The sequence below is a fragment of the Stegodyphus dumicola genome, chromosome 1 (assembly GCF_044657685.1).
Source record: "Stegodyphus dumicola isolate Sdum_Otavi_A_Nest chromosome 1, ASM4465768v1".
Taxonomy (NCBI): Eukaryota; Metazoa; Arthropoda; class Arachnida; order Araneae; family Eresidae; genus Stegodyphus; species Stegodyphus dumicola.
The window spans coordinates 131,708,082-131,726,925 of record NC_140768.1 but is presented as its reverse complement, the minus strand read 5'-3'; the positions used below and the strand labels follow the sequence as shown (position 1 = coordinate 131,726,925).

At 33.4% G+C, this 18,844-nt stretch overlaps 1 protein-coding gene and 1 long non-coding RNA gene across 5 annotated transcripts in view; one reads left to right on the top strand and one right to left on the bottom strand.

The window, feature by feature from the left end:
- Positions 1-18,844, bottom strand: part of LOC118181048 (uncharacterized) — a 179,577-nt gene that overhangs the window by 123,828 nt on the left and 36,905 nt on the right. The gene's annotated exons all lie outside the window — the stretch shown is intronic.
- The window catches only part of LOC118181046 (uncharacterized), a 219,512-nt gene that overhangs the window by 173,458 nt on the left and 27,210 nt on the right, over positions 1-18,844 (top strand). For 2 of the 4 annotated variants that reach the window (XM_085820707.1, XM_085820722.1), the window contains one exon: positions 6,052-6,241. The exons of the other annotated variants lie outside the window; for them this stretch is intronic. The gene's annotated coding sequence lies outside the window, so the exon portion shown is untranslated. The remainder of the gene's footprint in view (positions 1-6,051; positions 6,242-18,844) is intronic. 4 annotated transcript variants of the gene reach the window in all.

Here is an 18,844-nt window from a genome sequence, read left to right as displayed (position 1 = left end):
ATCAGTTTCAAACAATTAAATTCCTCACAAACCAAAGATTCTGAACAACAAATGTTAAGGGCACGATATATGTAAAAGTAAGTAAAATAATATTTTTTTTTTTTAGTCCAAATGGGCAATTTGCTCAGATGAACTATTAATTCCGTTTTGGAATTTTGCGTTGATTCACTGTAAATGTCGGTTCGCTTTTCAAATTGTTGACACCAAATAGTAGAGCCCTGTATTATACTTAAAGAAATTAAATAATGAAGAATCTGCATAAATGTATGTATGTGTCTCGAATTGTGATAAAACAACGATACCTTGAACCATCCAATTTTTAATAACGTACGTTTCTACCCAAATATGGGCATGTAGAAGCTCGAATTTGGAATTTATTATCTATTTCATATTTTGTAAAACTTTAACGAATTTTTGATTAACAGACTCAACGATTTCAAAGCTAGCAATAGCAATACTGTACAGGGGGGGGAGGAACATTTTTATCTCCAATGCGCGAGGCTGTGTATGGGAAATTCTAAAGATACTCTCATTTTAAAATTAGTTTTGTAACAGACCTATTTAAGTGTAATTGAACTATTTTATTCATGTCATGAACTGTAACCGAACTATTTTATTTAAACGCCATCTCGTGGCGATATGAAAAAACGTCAGTCGACCTCCAGCCGCCATGATGATAGCTTACTATGTTATGTTATTCTCAATGTTTGATGTTCCATTTGGTATAAGTTTCATTTTTATGTAAATTTCTTTTGTTTGTAACCGTTCTTGTGTGCTCTGTTAATAAATCCTTTTAAAGCTAGCCGGCATTTGTGTCTATTGAGGAACGGCTACATCACATTGGCGCCCAACTAAATTTGAATCCAAAATGGCGCAACAAAATGTTTAGAATTTCCGTTTGGCTTTAACAAGCTCTTACTGCCGAATTTAACTTTTAGTTGCTGGAGATCGGCTCAGTTTCTTTTCAGGTGTGGACTACTGGTCAAATATTCTGGAAACGAATTCTGTAATTAAAATTGTCATACCGTGCTGCTAGCACATCGAATCATCAACTGGACAATTTCAACGGAAAAGATAAGTTTCGTTTATATTATCGTTTAATCTGAGTTTAAAGTTCTTTTAAACTGATTATTTATTATAAGCTGCTTCTTAAATCAAATGTAAATTCTTTACTGAAATCTCATTTATTGATACTACATAAGAGTATTAAACGAAAGCAAACGGCTTTCTGTTAACGAAACGTTATTTCTTGAATTGTAATTTGTTATTTTAAAATGTTAATGCGCATAGTAAATTAATTTGTGAATATTGTTTCACTGAATACATGTTTTGATGTTAAAGTTTGAATATATTCATGGACGTTGTTCATTAGAATTTATTAGTTTCGCTTCTGACATACAGCAGCAGATGTTTTACCCCCGCGGAAATGTTTATACTAGCGATGATTTATGATGTGTTTACGTCAAATCTTTTATTATTTTTATTTCCTTTGAGTGCTGTTGTTCCTTATTAAATGTTTTATTCTGCATAAAATAAAATATTGTACTTGTTGATTTATCTTTCGACGAACATTTTGAGAAAATGATTATAGTATAATACTTTAAGAAAATATAATTGTTTTCAATTTAATGAATGCATGTCTTAAAAAATATTTCTTGAAGCGAAAGAAAATAATTATGAATAAAATCGAATGACTATTTAAATAAAGTAAAATGAGTTACTAAGTGTGTGTTGCTTAATCAGCTTAATATTTTGTTAAGATTAAGATTTCGAAGAATTCAGCTTAAATATAAAAGCTTATGGTAAGACATTTATGTATGTTTTGTATGTTTTGCTAACTAGTAAACAATTTTTGAGCAATTTATTATATGTTATTTTCTTGATACAAGTTGAATTTATGAGGGCATTTTATGATATTTTTACGACTTCGAAATAATAAACTTTGTGAATATTATTGTTTACATTTATAAATACTGTTTAATAGTGGTATATAAATGTACGAGTAACATTGTTTACATTCATACATGCTGTTTAATAGGGTTATATACATTTTACTTAAAGGTATAATTATTAATTCTAAAATACTGTATTGTGAATAAAATCGAAATAACAACAAATTCAACTTCATCTTTTCCCTCCCCCCTGACCTCTCATATAATTATGGCTTACCTTGCCAAAGCACGAAAAGAGGATTTAAAAACTCTCGCTGCAGAACTGGGTTTCACTGTAAACGACACTATGCGAGTAATAGATCTTAAAGATCTTATTGTCAATTCTGACACTTATGATGAGGCTTTTACCAGGAATCTTCTGGAAACTTTAATCGAAACTAGACAACAAAAACAACGTGAAAGCAACGATCTGGAGACACGTCAAAGAAAAGAACAAGAACTTTTATTAGAATTGGAACGTTTAAAATTAAACCTGGCAGCTGCTAGCTCATATCCTGGCTATGCCGCCTTTGCTTCAAATGCAGCTATTGGAACAAATATTCAACACCTAATCCCTAAATTTACAGGAACGTCTGACATTGCAACCTACCTGCAAATTTTTGAAAGACAATGTGAGAAAGTTAATATAAAACAAATAGATTACATCACTCATCTCCTACCTCTTCTGCCTATAGACATTTCGCAAATTATTTTAAGAGAACCAAAAGACAAATTAGAAGATTATTCGTACATCAAGAAGATTCTGCTACAAAGATTCAAATTAAATGCTGAATCATTTCGAATTAAACTTACTACACACCAAAAACACCCTGGGTCTTTATGGAAAGATTTTACTTACGAATTAAAAAATTATCTCGAAGAGTGGCTCCATAGTCTCGATGTTACAGACTTTGAATCACTCAAAGACTTGGTCCTGACGGATCAGCTTAAAAGAAGAGTCAGTAGTGACGTTAAGGAGCATTTTATTGATACTTGGGGAAAAATAAAGAGTTCATCTGAATTAGTACAGAAATTGGATGATTATGAAGCTGTACGTGTTAAAAATACGAACTATAAAACTCAACTTCCTGGCAGGCGAAACTATTCTTACAAACCGACTAATCCATCCAAACACAAAGTAGAAAATCGAACAAGTGACATACAGGAAACTCATAAAACCTTTTCAAATCGTGTTCAGCAACAAACAGAGGAAAAGCGACCTCCTTTAATATGCTATGGGTGCGGAAAAACTGGTTTTATCAAGTCTAAATGTCCAGACTGTAACCCCCCAAAGACTTCAAATTCATCAAATTTTGGCAGTATCCAAATCCGATCCTGTTTATCTTCCACTCGGACTGCTGTATTTCCAATTAGTATTGGTGGTGTTTCCGGTACAGCTTTGGCCGACACTGGTGCTAGTCACTCAATTGCAAGTGAATCCCTCTATCATATTCTGCAAAAACAAGATGCAGTATTTGAAAAGACAACACTACAAGTGTCTTTCGCTGATGGTTTGGTATCTGAAAAAGAGGTACTTCGCACCGAACAAATCATTCTTCTCGAAGGCAGAGAGTTCAAAACTCCGCTCCTTGTGTTGCCTGATGCCAAAAATAACTCGACTCTGTTAGGAACTGACTTTCTTCAAAAAGCTAAAATTGTTTTAAATCTTGCTGAAAATAAGTGGAACTTTTCTGATGAACCTCGAAGAAAATATAGCTTCGTGAAACCTCATCAATCCCAAGTACTGGAAGAAACCCCAGTTGTTGTAAACAACTGCCAACTACGAGAAAACGAAGGAGAACAATTAACTACAGCCCAACGGCTTGCAACTGATGCATTGCTTAACAAATATCACACTGTCTTCAAAGTAGGGGGAGAAGCCACTAATCAAAAGCCATCTGGCTTACTTCAAATTCCAGTCTATGCTCAACGTTTTGAAACCTTGTCAATTGATCTTTTCGGTCCCCTTCCTGAAACACCGTCTGGTGAAAAATGGATATTTATTGTGCAGGACTGTGCTACGAAGTGGACAGAACTATTTGCTTTAAAGGAAGCCACGGCCAGAGAATGTGCCACTATTCTTTTGGAGGAAGTCGCCCTTCGATTTGGGTTACCCAGGAAAATAATAAGTGATAATGGTACCCAGTTTACTAGTGCTGTTATGCAACAACTATGCTATATCTTGAACATTGATCAAAGTCTTACTCCTGTCTATCACCCACAATCTAACCCAGTTGAAATGAAGAATAGAGATCTGAAACCACGTTTAGCAATACTTGTTGGTAACGACCATCAGTCATGGAAGGATAAACTGCCATTAATAAGGTTTGCTTTGAATACAGCCAAATGTGATTCAACTGGACATTCTGCTGCTTTTCTTCAATTTGCACGAGAGTTACGAACCTTAGATGATGTAAAGCATGATATAAAAGCCGTAATTGAGAACGATAATTTTGTTCCCGAAATTACTCCATATTTGAAACGTTTTGCAAGAAATGTACAACAGGTACGAGAAAGAGTCGAATTGCATCAAGATAAACAGAAACGTTATGCTGACAGAAAACGAAGAGAAACACCGAAATTCGTTCCTGGAGATAAAGCTTGGGTCACCCTCCACCCAATCATCAAAGGTCCAATGAAGAAAACTGCTAAATTCATGCCCAAGAGAGATGGTCCTTATGTGATAGTGACTACAAGATCTCCAACCACTAAAAGATATGTGATAGATAAAGATCCGATTTAAATACTTATTTGTTCCGGGCGGATGACGTACACAATACCATTTCTGTAAGGGAGATATTGCCGATCCTCACGAACCAGATAAAATCCTCGGCAAGTATCATGTTTCAGCCTTGAAACCATATCAAGATCGAAATAAGCAAAACTCAGCTCGTGTAATTCCAGTGGTTCCCTTAAAGAAAAGAGGACGCCCGAAACGTGTAATACCATCCGAATCTGCACCTGTTGCACAAGGTGCTGGTGACGCAAAATCTACTCCTCGTCAAACTGGAGCCCGTCCATCTGATTCTCCGCCCGCTGCACAAAGTAGACAAATGTCAGTTCCTGACTTCTTGCCGAGACGTCTACGAAGTCAGAGGGGGAGGATGTAACAGACCTATTTAAGTATAATTGAACTATTTTATTCATGTCATGAACTGTAACCGAACTATTTTATTTAAACGCCATCTCGTGGCGATATGAAAAAACGTCAGTCGACCTCCAGCCGCCATGATGATAGCTTACTATGTTATGTTATTCTCAATGTTTGATGTTCCATTTGGTTTCATTTTTATGTAAATTTCTTTTGTTTGTAACCGTTCCTGTGTGCTCTGTTAATAAATCCTTTTAAAGCTAGCCGGCATTTGTGTCTATTGAGGAACGGCTACATCACAGTTTGTGATATTTCTGCTGAACTGAATTTTATGGTTTAAGTGCGAAGAACATAATTTTTAATAATTAAAGGTAACACACAAAACGTTAAAAAGCTTCTTGTTAAAACGTTAAAAATCTGAAAGCTTTCAGATTTTTATTTATTTATTTATTTGGTGACATTTCACTTGGAGAGTCTAATAATGAGATAAAGGTTTCGAAATAGAAGAATTTCGCAACTTTATTCTGTTTGTCTCCCCATGAGAAACCATGAGATCGAAATCGATAGTGGTTAAAAATGTATGCGAACCTAAGGTTGCTTTTTTGCATATTTTTTTAAATCATAAACACCAATTTAAATTTTTCTCATTCCCTTTTTTAAACTCATTTAATACGGTACTTTGTTATTATTCCCGAGTGTTGAAATTTGAATGGAATTGCTTACATAGATTTCCTTGCATGGCAAAACATTCGCGTGGTACTTCGAGTTGAGATGACCTCATACATAAAGCCCATAAATCCTTGTCGTATAAAGCATATAATTTTATGCGAAGAAAGTCGCTAATCCTAAAAACATCCTGGGAAAAAAAGTTCTCGCACAGACCTCTTCAACGTATGTAATCCTGCATAATAAACAGTCGAACTTTTGTTCCGTTCGTTTTTAAATCTTGCGAACACGGGTCTACCGATTGCAATTGTAAAGTATCTACTTTCATGATAGTTTCAAACCGAGATCTGTTTCTTTGTCTAGATCTTCATGTTGAACCCCACTGACGGAGAAACAATAGAAGAGGTTGTTTTCTTGCTGATCCCAAATCGCCTTGTGGAACAATCGTCTGTTCTTGTTTCAACTCCCTCGGAGAGAAGACATTTTGCTTCTTTTGTTTTATTTATCCAGAACGCAGGCATGTGTAGCTAGTTAGTTGGTCCAAGGAACCCAGGTAAAGTTGCAAATAAAAGATCTCTTTTTCGGTATTTTTTATTTTATGTTCGAAATCGTGAATTGGAGATGAAAAATTTCATTCTTCTTCTTAGCGATCCGTGTTTACATCAAAACGGCAAAGAATATGTAATAATTCTTTTCCTTCCCTTTCCTTTTGATTTCGAATTTCGCTTTTCTTTAATACGCATTACTGAACACGGAAGCTATAATGCACAGTAAAAAATATTGAAACTTAGTCATAATAATTTAATGTTTTCTAAAAATATTAAGATTGTAGGTTATTTTTTGACATTCATTTCTGCATACAGTGTCTCAAAAAAGTGATGGGACACTTGTGCTTTACAAAAGGAAACTGCAATAAAATAAATTTAAAAAACTTGTAAAATTTTTTGGTGTGTTTCATACTTAAATTTAGTAACAATTATTACATAACATACATTTTCTCAAAATAATAAAATATTAATTTAATAAAAATACAATTGTTTAGAACGGAGCAGAAAATGGCTCACATAAGTGATAGGACACTTACTTTTCCATCAAATATTTATCCAAAAAATTTACTTTTTAAAAGGTTTTAATATTTTGTTGGATTTCCGTTTACTTTTAAAACATGATTTAATCTTCTTGGGATGGATTCGACTAATTTTTTTGTGATTTCAGGAGTGATTTTACCCCATTCTTCTTAAAGCACCGATTTTAATTGTTGTTTTGAAGAAATGGTGTGTTTGCGAATTCTTGATTCCAATTCTTGCCAAATATTCTCTATGGAATTTAATTGTGGAGATTGTGGGGGTGTTTTTATTATTTCAGAACAGTTATACAGCAGCCAGAGTCTAACGTTCAAAGCACTGTGCTTGGAGTCATTGTCCTGGTAGAATTTAAAATCGTTATGAAGGTTCAATTTTCGTGCTGAAGATTTCAAATTTTGATTTAAAATGTCAATATACTTGAATTGATCCATTATACTGTCAATAAAAACAAGATTACCAACTCCAGCGGACGACATACACCCCCATACCATAACTCCTCCTCCACCATGTTTTACTGTTGGCACCAAGTTCTGTTTGCGAAATTCTTCCCTGGGTTTTCTCCACACCAAGATTCTACCGTCAGAACCAAATATATTAAATTTACTCTCATCAGCAAATATAACTTCATTCCAGTAATCAGAATTCTTATTTATGTTGGATTTTGCGAAAGCCAGTCTGAGTTTTCTATTATTTTCACTTACGAAGAATTTTTTTCTGGCTGCTCTACCGTGATATCCAGTAGATCGAATTACTCTTCTAATAGTCTCAGAATTAACAATTACTCCATATAATGCTTGTAAATCAGCAGCAACTTTAGGAGCACTCATTCTTGGATTTTTTTTTTTTTTTTTAATATTTCGAACGATAATTCGCTTTATCCCATTGGATAGCTTTGATGGTCGGCCAGGTCTTCTTTTATCCTGAATCATATGATTCTTTTTATATCGTTTAATGATATTGAAAACTGTTGAATGACTGAAGTTAACTGTTTCAGTAGTTTCTCTAATAGATTTTCCACGTTCAATATGCAAATTAATCACTAATTTTCAAATTCCAGGCAAAGTTTCTTTTCGTTTAGCATTCATGGCTGCACAGAGCTAAAAAACACAAAAATTCCAAAACAAACTGGATAGAAATACTGCAGACGATTTTATAAATTATTGACAATTGCTTTTGAGTAAAAATAAATACCCCAAAAGATATTTTTATTGCTTACTTCAGACGATTTTTGTTGCATAGTACGTGGTGTCCCATCACTTAAGTGAGCCATTTTCTGCTCCGTTCTAAACAATTGTATTTTTATTAAATTAATATTTTAATATTTTGACAAAATATATGTTATGTAATAATTGTTACTAAATTTAAGTATGAAACACACCCACAAAAAATCTTACATGTTTTTTAAATTTATTTTATTGCAGTTTCCTTTTGTAAAGCACAAGTGTCCCATCACTTTTTTGAGACATTGTATTTAATTTTATTCTAAAGCAGTGCATTCAAGAATTAATTTTTAGTTAACATTCGCAAACTGCAGAATTTAATTTTACCTTTACATGGTTTGCAGCAGTAAAGCCACGAAATAGCAATAGAACCATCCATTTCTGCACATTTAAATTTAGTCTAAGGCAGTGCGTTCAAGAATTCATTTTTAGTTAACATTTGCAAACTGCAGAATTTAATTTTATCTTTACATGGTTGGCAACAGCAACAGAACAGGAAATGAAACGCTTTCTGAAGTTTTTCTCCATTCCTTAATAGATAAAACTTTTACTCGTCGCATTAGCTTTTTTCATCACAGAAGAAAGAAAAAAATTACAGTGTCATCAAAACTCGATGAATCATTGTCAACCGAGTTTTATCTTTAACTTTTCTTTCACAATGTAATAGTCTACCAGAATAGCATAAGAATATACACAATTCCTATACATTTATTTGCATAATTTAATATAATAATAAGGATATAAATCTATGTCATATGAATGGATGGTGTTTTGGAGTTGCAGATAGTTTTGAATTACTAATTATTCCGTAAGAACTAATTTTTCCAAATTATTAATTTAAATCTGCATATTTAGATGAATTAAGTATATAAATGAAACTTTTTAATAACAGCAGATAATTTTTAGACTTCTAACCCTGGCAAACATGACAGATTTGGTTAAAAAATCCATATCATTATTTCCATAATTCTTTGTGTTGAATACCTATCTCACTAATGAAAATGACTTAAGTTACAATACATTATTCCTATAAATTGGCTAGTTGCCTCAAGTGTTCATCTTTTTACTCATATGTCTAATAAAAGCTAGTCCATAAGAGCTTCTTTAAATTACAAATGCAGAACTTTCCCAAAGGCATCCTGTTTCATAGTAGGTGGCTTTAAAGTACTTTGACATACTTAAAAATTACAGCCAATGCTGCTTTCTTTATTGTCCTAATAAATGTAACAGTAGCATTTCCAAGTAATGCATATTCCAATTATACATTTTGTAACTCATAAATTCGGTTCTTGAACTTAGAGATCATACTAAAATATTCGTTTCCAGGTGAAAGAAGTTACATGTCTTATTCCTTTTTTAATATTCATTTTCAATAATGATAATAATAATAAATAACTTCAGATACTGAAATGTTGCCGGTCATTACTGGAAGCTTCAGGACGTTCATAGATTACAAGTTATAGAGACATTATTTTTAAAGCAGGAGTAACTGAAAAATGAGCACTGCCCTCACCGGGACTCGAACCTTGGACCTCTCGAATACTCGACGAGTGTGCTATCATTACACCACGAAGGCATGCAGAAATGAGAAAATGCCTTATATACTCCCCCCTTCTAAAAGGGCGACTGGGGATTAAGGGACCCTGTCACCAAATCCTGATGGTGAAGAATCATCCTCCACCATCTTTCTTTAGTTCGGACGCCACTGTAGAGACATTAGGTATTTTTGAAGCAGGAGTAGAACCCTGGACTAGAACCCTGGACTTCTCGAATACGCACCGAGTGTGTTGTCATTATACCACCAAGGCATGCAGAAAGGAGGGAGAAATGCCTTATAAAGTAATGAAAGAATACTTCTAAAAAAGAACTCTGTTTGCTAACTAGTATAAATTACGAGAACCAATTATAGGATATCTACAGAAATAACGAAGTAATATTTCTATTTCTAGGACTAACGTCTGAATGCAGAAAATGCTACTGTTTTTCCTCTTAGTAGATTAGTAGGGATGCAAAGAAACTAAAAAAAAAAGAGATTAAATCTAGTTAATAAGATGTTTCTTGTAATATCTTCTCAGAATTGTATTTGTCAGATCTTCATATCAAAGGGAATAAAAGTCTTTCTGAAAACAATGAAAGGATAAAGAAGAGACTCCCATTTTCTGAAGGAGAGAATTTATGTTTTTTAAAAAATAAAATTAACGAAGACATCTTTATTTATCCTCAGATTAAGAAACTGCATAGCTTGAGTTACAAAGGCATTAAATGAGATATATGGATATTCTTTAAACAAATTTTACGAGCTTCTTGAGTAATCGAAAGGGAATCTATAAAAACTTAATTAATGAGTTTTCGAAACACAAAAACAATGGAGCGTTACATATCGCTTAATATTCATCTGTTGGATTCCTGGTTTGAGATTTTTCCATAGAACTTAGCGTGACGAACATAAAAAAGTTTATATCAGGACTTATATTCAATAAAAATACGTTGCAAAGGAAAATGAAATTTTAAAATGCCAATTGGTTGCTAACAAACCTTTAAAAATTATGTATCAGTATCGTGCAACGCGTATCTTAGGTGCATTGAATATGCAGTAAATATGGCAATGGCGTAACTGCAGCAAGGATTCCGCCCCCACCCCAAAAGAAATGCAGAAAGAAGTGAAAGGACGAGAGTCGATGCTGTGAACTGGCTTAAAACAACGAATTACACACTTCTTGATAACCAGGGTAAATACCAGAATAAATTGACTAGAATTTCGCATTAAGAAGATTGTCATTAGCCGGCTGTAACTTAACATACGTTAAGGAGAAAAACAAAATGTTATTAACTCAGAAACAGTACCTGATAGAGAAATTTGGTAACTAAGTTTGAAACCATTGCCGAAATACTTAATGTAAATGATAACAATCTCTACATATAATAAAAGAAAGAGTCTCTGTGTGTGTGTGTGTGTCTTTCGTTCGCGAGACCCACGGCTACGAAATTTGGTACATAGTTGCAACTAGACAAGAGCCAGTGCACCTCGAAGCGATTTTTTCGAAATTCGAATTATTATTTTTTTTTTTTTTTAATTTTATATTTTGTGACGAAATCGCGTCATTTTGAGACATGATGGGCTATAGGAAAGTGAGATTTTACTCTAGACACTCCATTTTCACATCGTCATGAAACGTAGGCACTTAGCTATTTTACGAACTTAAAATAAATTTCGTGTTCCAATAAATTGGTTAAATACGAATTTATTTAAAAAAGAGAGCTTAACACCTTTTCAACGGAATTTTTTCTAAAAAAGTTTATTTTTAAAAAGGTACAGTTTATTTTTCTTTGATTTTTGGACACGTTAAACTTTAATCCTTGCGACTGCTTTTACAAAAAGAATTTTGGAAAAATGATAATATTTTTTATTTTAAAAATTGCATTTAAATGAAACTTCCGAGTACACTTCTCACATCTCACATCTTTAAAAATGTGATTTTGGCAACAATTTTCCTGTCTTATTGTTGTTGATAGATTTTTGATGAAATAGCATCATTTTGAATAGTTTCATTCTATTAGAAATATGGGTTTGGCAACAGTTTTTCATCGTATTTCTTATGTCACTGTTTTTAAGAGATTGGCATATTTCATTGTCATTTTTATATATATATAATACATTTTTTTTTTTTCCTTTGGTATAGCTGTTCTGCGGAGTAAAATTCTGCGCGGAATTTTAGCTTGTTTTGAGTTGCTTTCATGTTATTTTTTGCTTATTTCACTGTCTGTAAGATATTGAAAAGTTTTGCATGATTTTTTTTCTTCAACGGAAAGTTGGTTCATTTTTTTATTAGGATAATTAATATTTGTACTAAGGGATATAGCTTATTTCATTGTAATTTTTTTCTCTTGAAAATATAAGATAAAATATCATTAATTGTACTTTGCTTTTCAGAATTTTTTGTTTTTTGTATTCTTTTATGTTATTTATTGCTCATTTCACTGTTTCTAAGATATTGAAAGGTTTTGAGTGATTTTTTAGGAAACAAAGTTCTTAACCTCCTTTATACCATATGAGTTCTTAAGATTTTGCAAAAGGAAGTTGGTTAATTTATTTATTAGGATAATTAATATTTGTATTAAGGGATATTGCTTATTTCATTGTAATTTTGTTATACGTTATAACTTTTTTTTATGAAGTTGTTCTGCAGAGTAAAATTCTACGCAGTTTTTAAATTCAACGTTTGTGTTCCCTTCAGCCATTTTTCCGGTACATTTAAAAGCCAGACAAAGGCTGGCAGCGAAGCTGCTAGTTTTAAATATTAGCAGAGAAAGAGAAAAAAAGGTTAAATCATTGTTTTCATCGATCAATTTTAAGAAAATGTATCTTATATTCAATTTTGATATTTCTTAACAAAGATGTACATGCTTGTGAAATGTTATCCTTAAAAGTTGTTTAAATAATCTATGCAGATTACTCATTCTGACACAAGCTTTTGCATCACTGCGAGTGAACAATATCAGTACTGATATCTAATGAAAAAAAACAGACTGCCTTCATTGCCTTTTTGCATGATAAAGTATTGTCCGAACCTATTAGTTCATGTCAGGGCATCCTTTGAAGTCGTTCGTTCAAGTTCAAACGTGTCACCTCCACTTCCTGCTGGAAGGATGAGGAATATTCTTAGCTGAAATGAAAGCTCGAAAAGTATTCTTTTTAACAATTTTAAACATGAGATTAATCTGCATTACTTACCGTAAATAATATATTTTTAAACGCTGAACTTATACATGGAGATTATTGTGAATTCTGTGTTAGTTATTTAGAAGCAGTCCAGTTTACTATCCTTTCGCCGATGAAGGTTTTCTCGGACATTACATTTTTCTGAGATGGTAATTGAAATTTCGTTTGACATATCCCTTAGCTCAGAAACCATAGCGGCGGCACACAGTCTATTGCATTTGCCAGCGAATTCTATTTGTGATAATTTATTCATTTAGTTTTTGCTCCCAAAGCTGAGCCGATGCGAATCGTTGAATAACGGATAAATCTCCCAGCAAACAATTTGATTGCTTGGTGTTTCTATGCTTTTGCCTGTGTGTAGAAAAAAATGATGATCAGTTTTCCTTGGAAATTTTAGCACTCGCATGTTTTCCCTCGGTCAATTAGCTTACTAGCATTTCTTTTTATTTTTCTATTTTTATGTCGGCGCTTTTAGCTAGTAATGATTATCTACATATACTGCGCATTACAGATGTTCTTAATGTATAAATTCAAATAAAGAAAAAAAATTGCAGAATTTAGTGCCGTTTAGTATAATCCGTTTATAAACAGACTAAGTTTGGAAGTTTGACTTTGCAGATTAGTGTTTCTATTGAAAGTTTTCTCGAGAAATACTGATGATTTGGCTGACAAGTATACTTACATCTAATTGTAATTGATAGTATTTATTTAAGTTCCCTGAAAGTTTATTATTTGCAGTTTTCCGAAACAATTAAAAACTGAAAACATCCGTCTAGAAGAACTTAAGAAAACGAGCCATTAGCTTCAGTATAATTTCTTTCTATTTTACGTATAAAGACTAGACTAGCGTGTTTACATTTTTATTTTAGAGCAGCTCTTGAAATATTTTTCAAATCTGCTATTCTACATAGAAATCATATGCCTATATTACTTCTTTACTTATTCGCTAAATAAATTATAGACATGGACAATTCATCTGAAATGTTTTTAGGTCTGAATTCAGATGAAAAAAACATATTTTAAAAATAAAGAAAAAAAATATTTAGCATTTTAGACACATTTTTTATAATGCTGTTTATCTGTTAACTATGTTCATAAAACTTCTTCACACTTTTATAAAAGCTGTGCTTATGAAAGCTATTTTTGTGATTTTAATGAACTTTTGAAATGATGTCTGTTTCTAGTTTTTTAATGTAATTTTTCATTTTAAAGAACAGAAAATATCCAACGAGATATCAAATCCGTCAAGTAAAAGGATTTAAACAAAGCTGTAGTATTGTTTAGGCAATTAAAATCTTGACGACAATTGCATAGCGGGAAAGAGTAACAAAAGTTGTTTGCTTTATCAAACTTATTTCTGGTTTAACGGGTTGAATTTTTTTTCATGGGTCTGTTGCTTTTCTGTAAAATATAAAGTAGAAATAAAATGTAAAATTTAAAATTTAGAGCCGACGTAAAATGTCAAAGAACTAATTCATTATGCCCTTTTCTGTAAATAATAGTCTAAACATTCGCATTATTATTTAGATATTTACTTCTTTCTCCATGAAGAGATTGATCTTAACAAAGTAGTGGAAACCAAGACAAGATTAATAGGAGAATTACATATGTAATAGCCACTCAATACAATCACGGCTCTTGACATAATTTGTCCTGGACTCGTAGTTCAGCTATCATTGTAAACACAAAGAGATCTACAAAGAAGAAAAGTCAATTAAAAAAAATGGCATGTTTAGGCAAGCGAAACGAAGTTCTTAATTGCTTCGTCATCTTGTTTTTTAAATATACGCAACAGAGAACTTCGGGGTATCAAATTCAGGATACAACGACCTTCTTCAGTTCTCATTGTGTAACAAACTCACAGCACAATGCTTCTAGATTTTCGTTGCCCAATCGCCGCTGTAATCAAGTACTTCAATTAACTCCATCAGCTTATGCTAAATGACGAAATGCAGTGCCTTAATAGATCGATGGCTAAGATAGCAATAATCTTGAAAGTATTCGTTATTTATATTGTCTTTGCATAAACAAGAAGGTAAAATGAAAGCGAAGTATCTTCTTTTTTGCATTTGGAAAGACGACAACGAGTTGAAATGTTATTAATACGAGGGAGATATTCTATCTGAATGAAAAAAAAATTTCTATTTTTATACAAAGATATACTATATAATGTGTGGCACGAGATGAAAAATTTGATTATGGATGCGGCACAGACTTGCATTAAATTTTCGGTGAAGCAGGACTTTTCCCATAATTTACTGTGAAACTAAAATAACAAACCCGTGTAGATTTCTTCATAATTAGAAATGGCCGGAGAATGTCATGGCAGAACAATTTTGGAGGCATTGAAATACGAAAGCTGAGACGTAGATGCGTAGAAATAATAATGGCGTAGATACTTGATGCTTAGAGCGTCCATCCATTTTCGAAGAAGAAGCAGTCCGAGCCGGATTTAATTCCTTTTATTTATTTAAATTCCCATTTTGTGGACAGAATTCACTTGGCACTCTACTCATGCCTATTAAAGAACATTTACAATTTTGATATTATTGCCACAGAAGCAAATACAGCAGCACACATACGATTGCAGAAAGACGTCTGGCTAAGAGGAAAACACAAGCAAAAGTCACGCATCAATTCATAGAAAGAAGGGAGGGAGTCAAAAGTTTCAGTTTTTAGTTTTGGTTTACAATTTGGTGATTGGTCAAGAGGTATCTTCATTAAGGGTTCTGTAAGACCGCATGATTAATTTGAATGACGCAGTTTAGACTTTCAGCTATATTTTTAGGACAAATACATGAAGTTCCCAAATAAAATAAAAAATAAAAGAGGTTATAGTGAATTAAATTTAGAAGTTTGCTTTCATATTTTTTATCTTAAACATATGCAGTTGATTATGGAAGATTTCCTCAGACATATAACTAATTTTTATCTCAGAAATTGTACTGTATCGAAGAGTTTCTCTTCAATAAAATAAAAACGTTATTATTTAAAGAAGTAGGAATGTACTAGGAGTTTTACAGCCCATCAAAGGCAGAATGTACTGAACGTCACAATTCAAATTTTTCATAAATATATGACAGCAATATAATGTCCCAATATATCTTTAAGGGGAAAACAAAGAGAATTCCAAAACTGTATGTATCTCTTTCGAGTGTCCCTAATTCAAGAAAATGCTCTGACGTTGATGGAAGGTACACTTGAATAATGATCAGGTTGCTTAGAGCCTTCCCTCCGAAATCACTTTTGCTTTATTTCACCCTGACGCGTTCTAATAGTGAAGGAAAGTTTTGAAATTGCCATTGTGTCTTTAGAGAACAACGTTCCTATGTTATAATGCTTATAAAAAGCTGATATATTATAATCATAACCATCCTTGTCTGACTTTGTAGGCCAGTAACGAGTAGCCTCATTAGATTCAGCAGAATTCAGCTTAAGTATCAGCTTTCAGTATCACGCACAGTTTATGTAGCTGCGATCAAGAATTTTCTCTGTTTTTAATGAAATTTATGGCTGTTGGTTCAGTTTGTACTGTTTGCTATAAACAGTGTAAATTGTCATGAAGACTATTTTAGATCCAATTGTTGTTTCTGATTTGGTGTGTGTGTGTGTGATTATGGCAAAGCTCGAGGGCTATCTGCCTAAGAGGAGGGATGCCTTCGTTGAGGACTTTGTAAGGGAAACTGGCTCGTATACACGTTACACATGGGGAAAACCACGAAAACGCCCACGCAGCCAGCCCGTTCGCGGAATTCGAACTTCGAACCGAACTACCAGTGTTCAGCGACTTTACCGCTCGGCCGCTAGTGGGCCCTGTTTTTGATTTGGAGCGAAACCCTTATTCTCTTTTGAAAATGGAAATGGATTGCATTTATGATATAATTTTATATTGCGACAGCTTATTCGATCAATATGGGATCAAAGACAGTATAACTTCACTATGCATTTCTAATCATTGGAGCATTCTGAATCATCCGTTTAAAACAAAGTAAATGCTCCAAGCGAGTAAAACGTTATAACTTCGGCAGTGTACCAAAGACTTTACTTCCACCGGAATTGTATTTATGGAGTTCTGCATGTTGCAGTCGCGAAGGACCCCTTTTTCCAACGTGCCTCAAATCATTATTGATTTCTTAGAAAACAATAAAAGTACCCTGCGTTTACTGTAACCTCTGTAAGACAAGGGGCTTTTGAAAATGTCCCTGATCTTTACAAGTCTAACTCGCAAAAAACTCTTTATCAGTCACGAGAGAAAGTTTACAGTTCAGTTTGCAGGCAAATCATAAATTATGTCTTGGTAACGAATTCTCAGCATTTTGCCGTTGAATGACATATTTAATTGAAAACATGTGATCTCAAAACAGTGTTTTAAATTTCTAATCGTTCCGCTTGTTAATCCAAAAGGGCTCTTAGTCTCGAAATGAGATTTTTGTCCTGAATCATTGTAAATGCGTCGTTTAACTTTTCATTCGAATCTGTTGCCATTCGGCAAAATGTAAGACATATCTTTCAAACTGAATCTGTCTGTTGTGAATTAACAAACCAAGCCGTTTGAAAGCAATGAATACAGTTTTTAAGAATATTCGTTTCTTACTTTTAAATCGAATTGACTTAAAGAATAAAAATGCATTTAATACATGATCTTTCTAATTAAAAATATTCAACATTTTCACAGAATGATATTGTATTTCTTTATTATTTATTTCATATTTTGTAAAACTTGAGCGATTTTTTTATTAATAAACTGAACGATTCGAAAGCAAGCAATGGCAACACCCTGCGGAATAAAACATTTTTATCTCCAGTGCGAAACTGTCTATCAGAAATTCTAATGATATATTGTTTTTTTAATATTTTGTGATTTTGCTGTCGAATGGAATTTTATGCGGTGCAAGTGCGAAGTTCGTGATAATTAATAAGTAAATTTAACTTACGAAACGTTAATAATAAAAATCTGATGTGTACACCACATTACTTCCTTGTACGGAATATCTTCTTTTCTTTATATATATATAAGCGGCTAAAATGTGTGTCGCCGATAGTTTATTGTTGCCACTTGGAAAAAGGAGCGCGGAAATTAACGTTTCCGCAGTTTTTAATTAATATCTCAACCGATTAAAGTCGTACGAAGATGAGAACGGTATCGATGGATTCAGAGAATTTTTTTAAATCCGAGGATACGCGGCTCGAATTTCAACTCGGCGCCGTTCCGTAGATATTAGAGAAAAAAGAATTTGGCACGTAGCCAAATCCCTCTAATAGGGAAAACCCAAGAAATAAAGTGGGAAATTAGTTTTTAATGAATATCTGGGCTAATTAAAGTCCCAAGAAGAAGCAAATAGTCAAAATGGAGTGCCACGGACCTGCGGAATCCAATGGTGTGCTTCGCTAAGCCCGGGAGCCAGCCATTTCGAAGGAGATGATGTTACTTCACCCCATATATATATATGCGGCTTAAGTGTCTGTTTGTCGCCGATAGTTTATTAGTTGCTTGCGTAACTGTACTATACAATGGGGTGAAGTTGTCACGGCACAGGGTTGCCGTTTCAATTGAGACGTAGGCAATTTCCTGTAAAACTTGCCTTTCCTATGACCATCAATAAGTCTCAGGGCCAAACGCTTAAGCGTGTTTGCATTTTTTACCTGAGCCTGCATTTGGACACGCTCAACTTTATGTTACCTGTTCAAGAGTTCGTGAAAGAACGGACGTAAAATTAAAAATAATTGTTGGTCCTCTGCGAGCTTGATGGAAAGACCTTCACCAGAAATGTTTTGTGCAAAGAGATCTTTGACATGTCTTAGATCTTAGATCATATCTTTACTGCTGGGTTTAGCTACTAAAAGCTCTTACCAGTATATTATCATTATACCATAGGCCATAAAGTTAAAAATTTAAGAGGTGTATTAAAAAATACACCGCGCCCGAAGGCGACATCAATAATTGAGAGAACTCATAAAATACGTTTTGCTAAATTGCATATCATGGCATATCATGGGTGATTATATCAATAGCGGCGAGAGGCGAAATGAAAGTCTAAGCGTCTGGGTGAGTCTAGAAGAGCAGAAACACGTGATCAGCGTCCGGCATTAAGATTGGTCGAGGAGTCAGAGTTCGAAAAATGAAGTTTTTT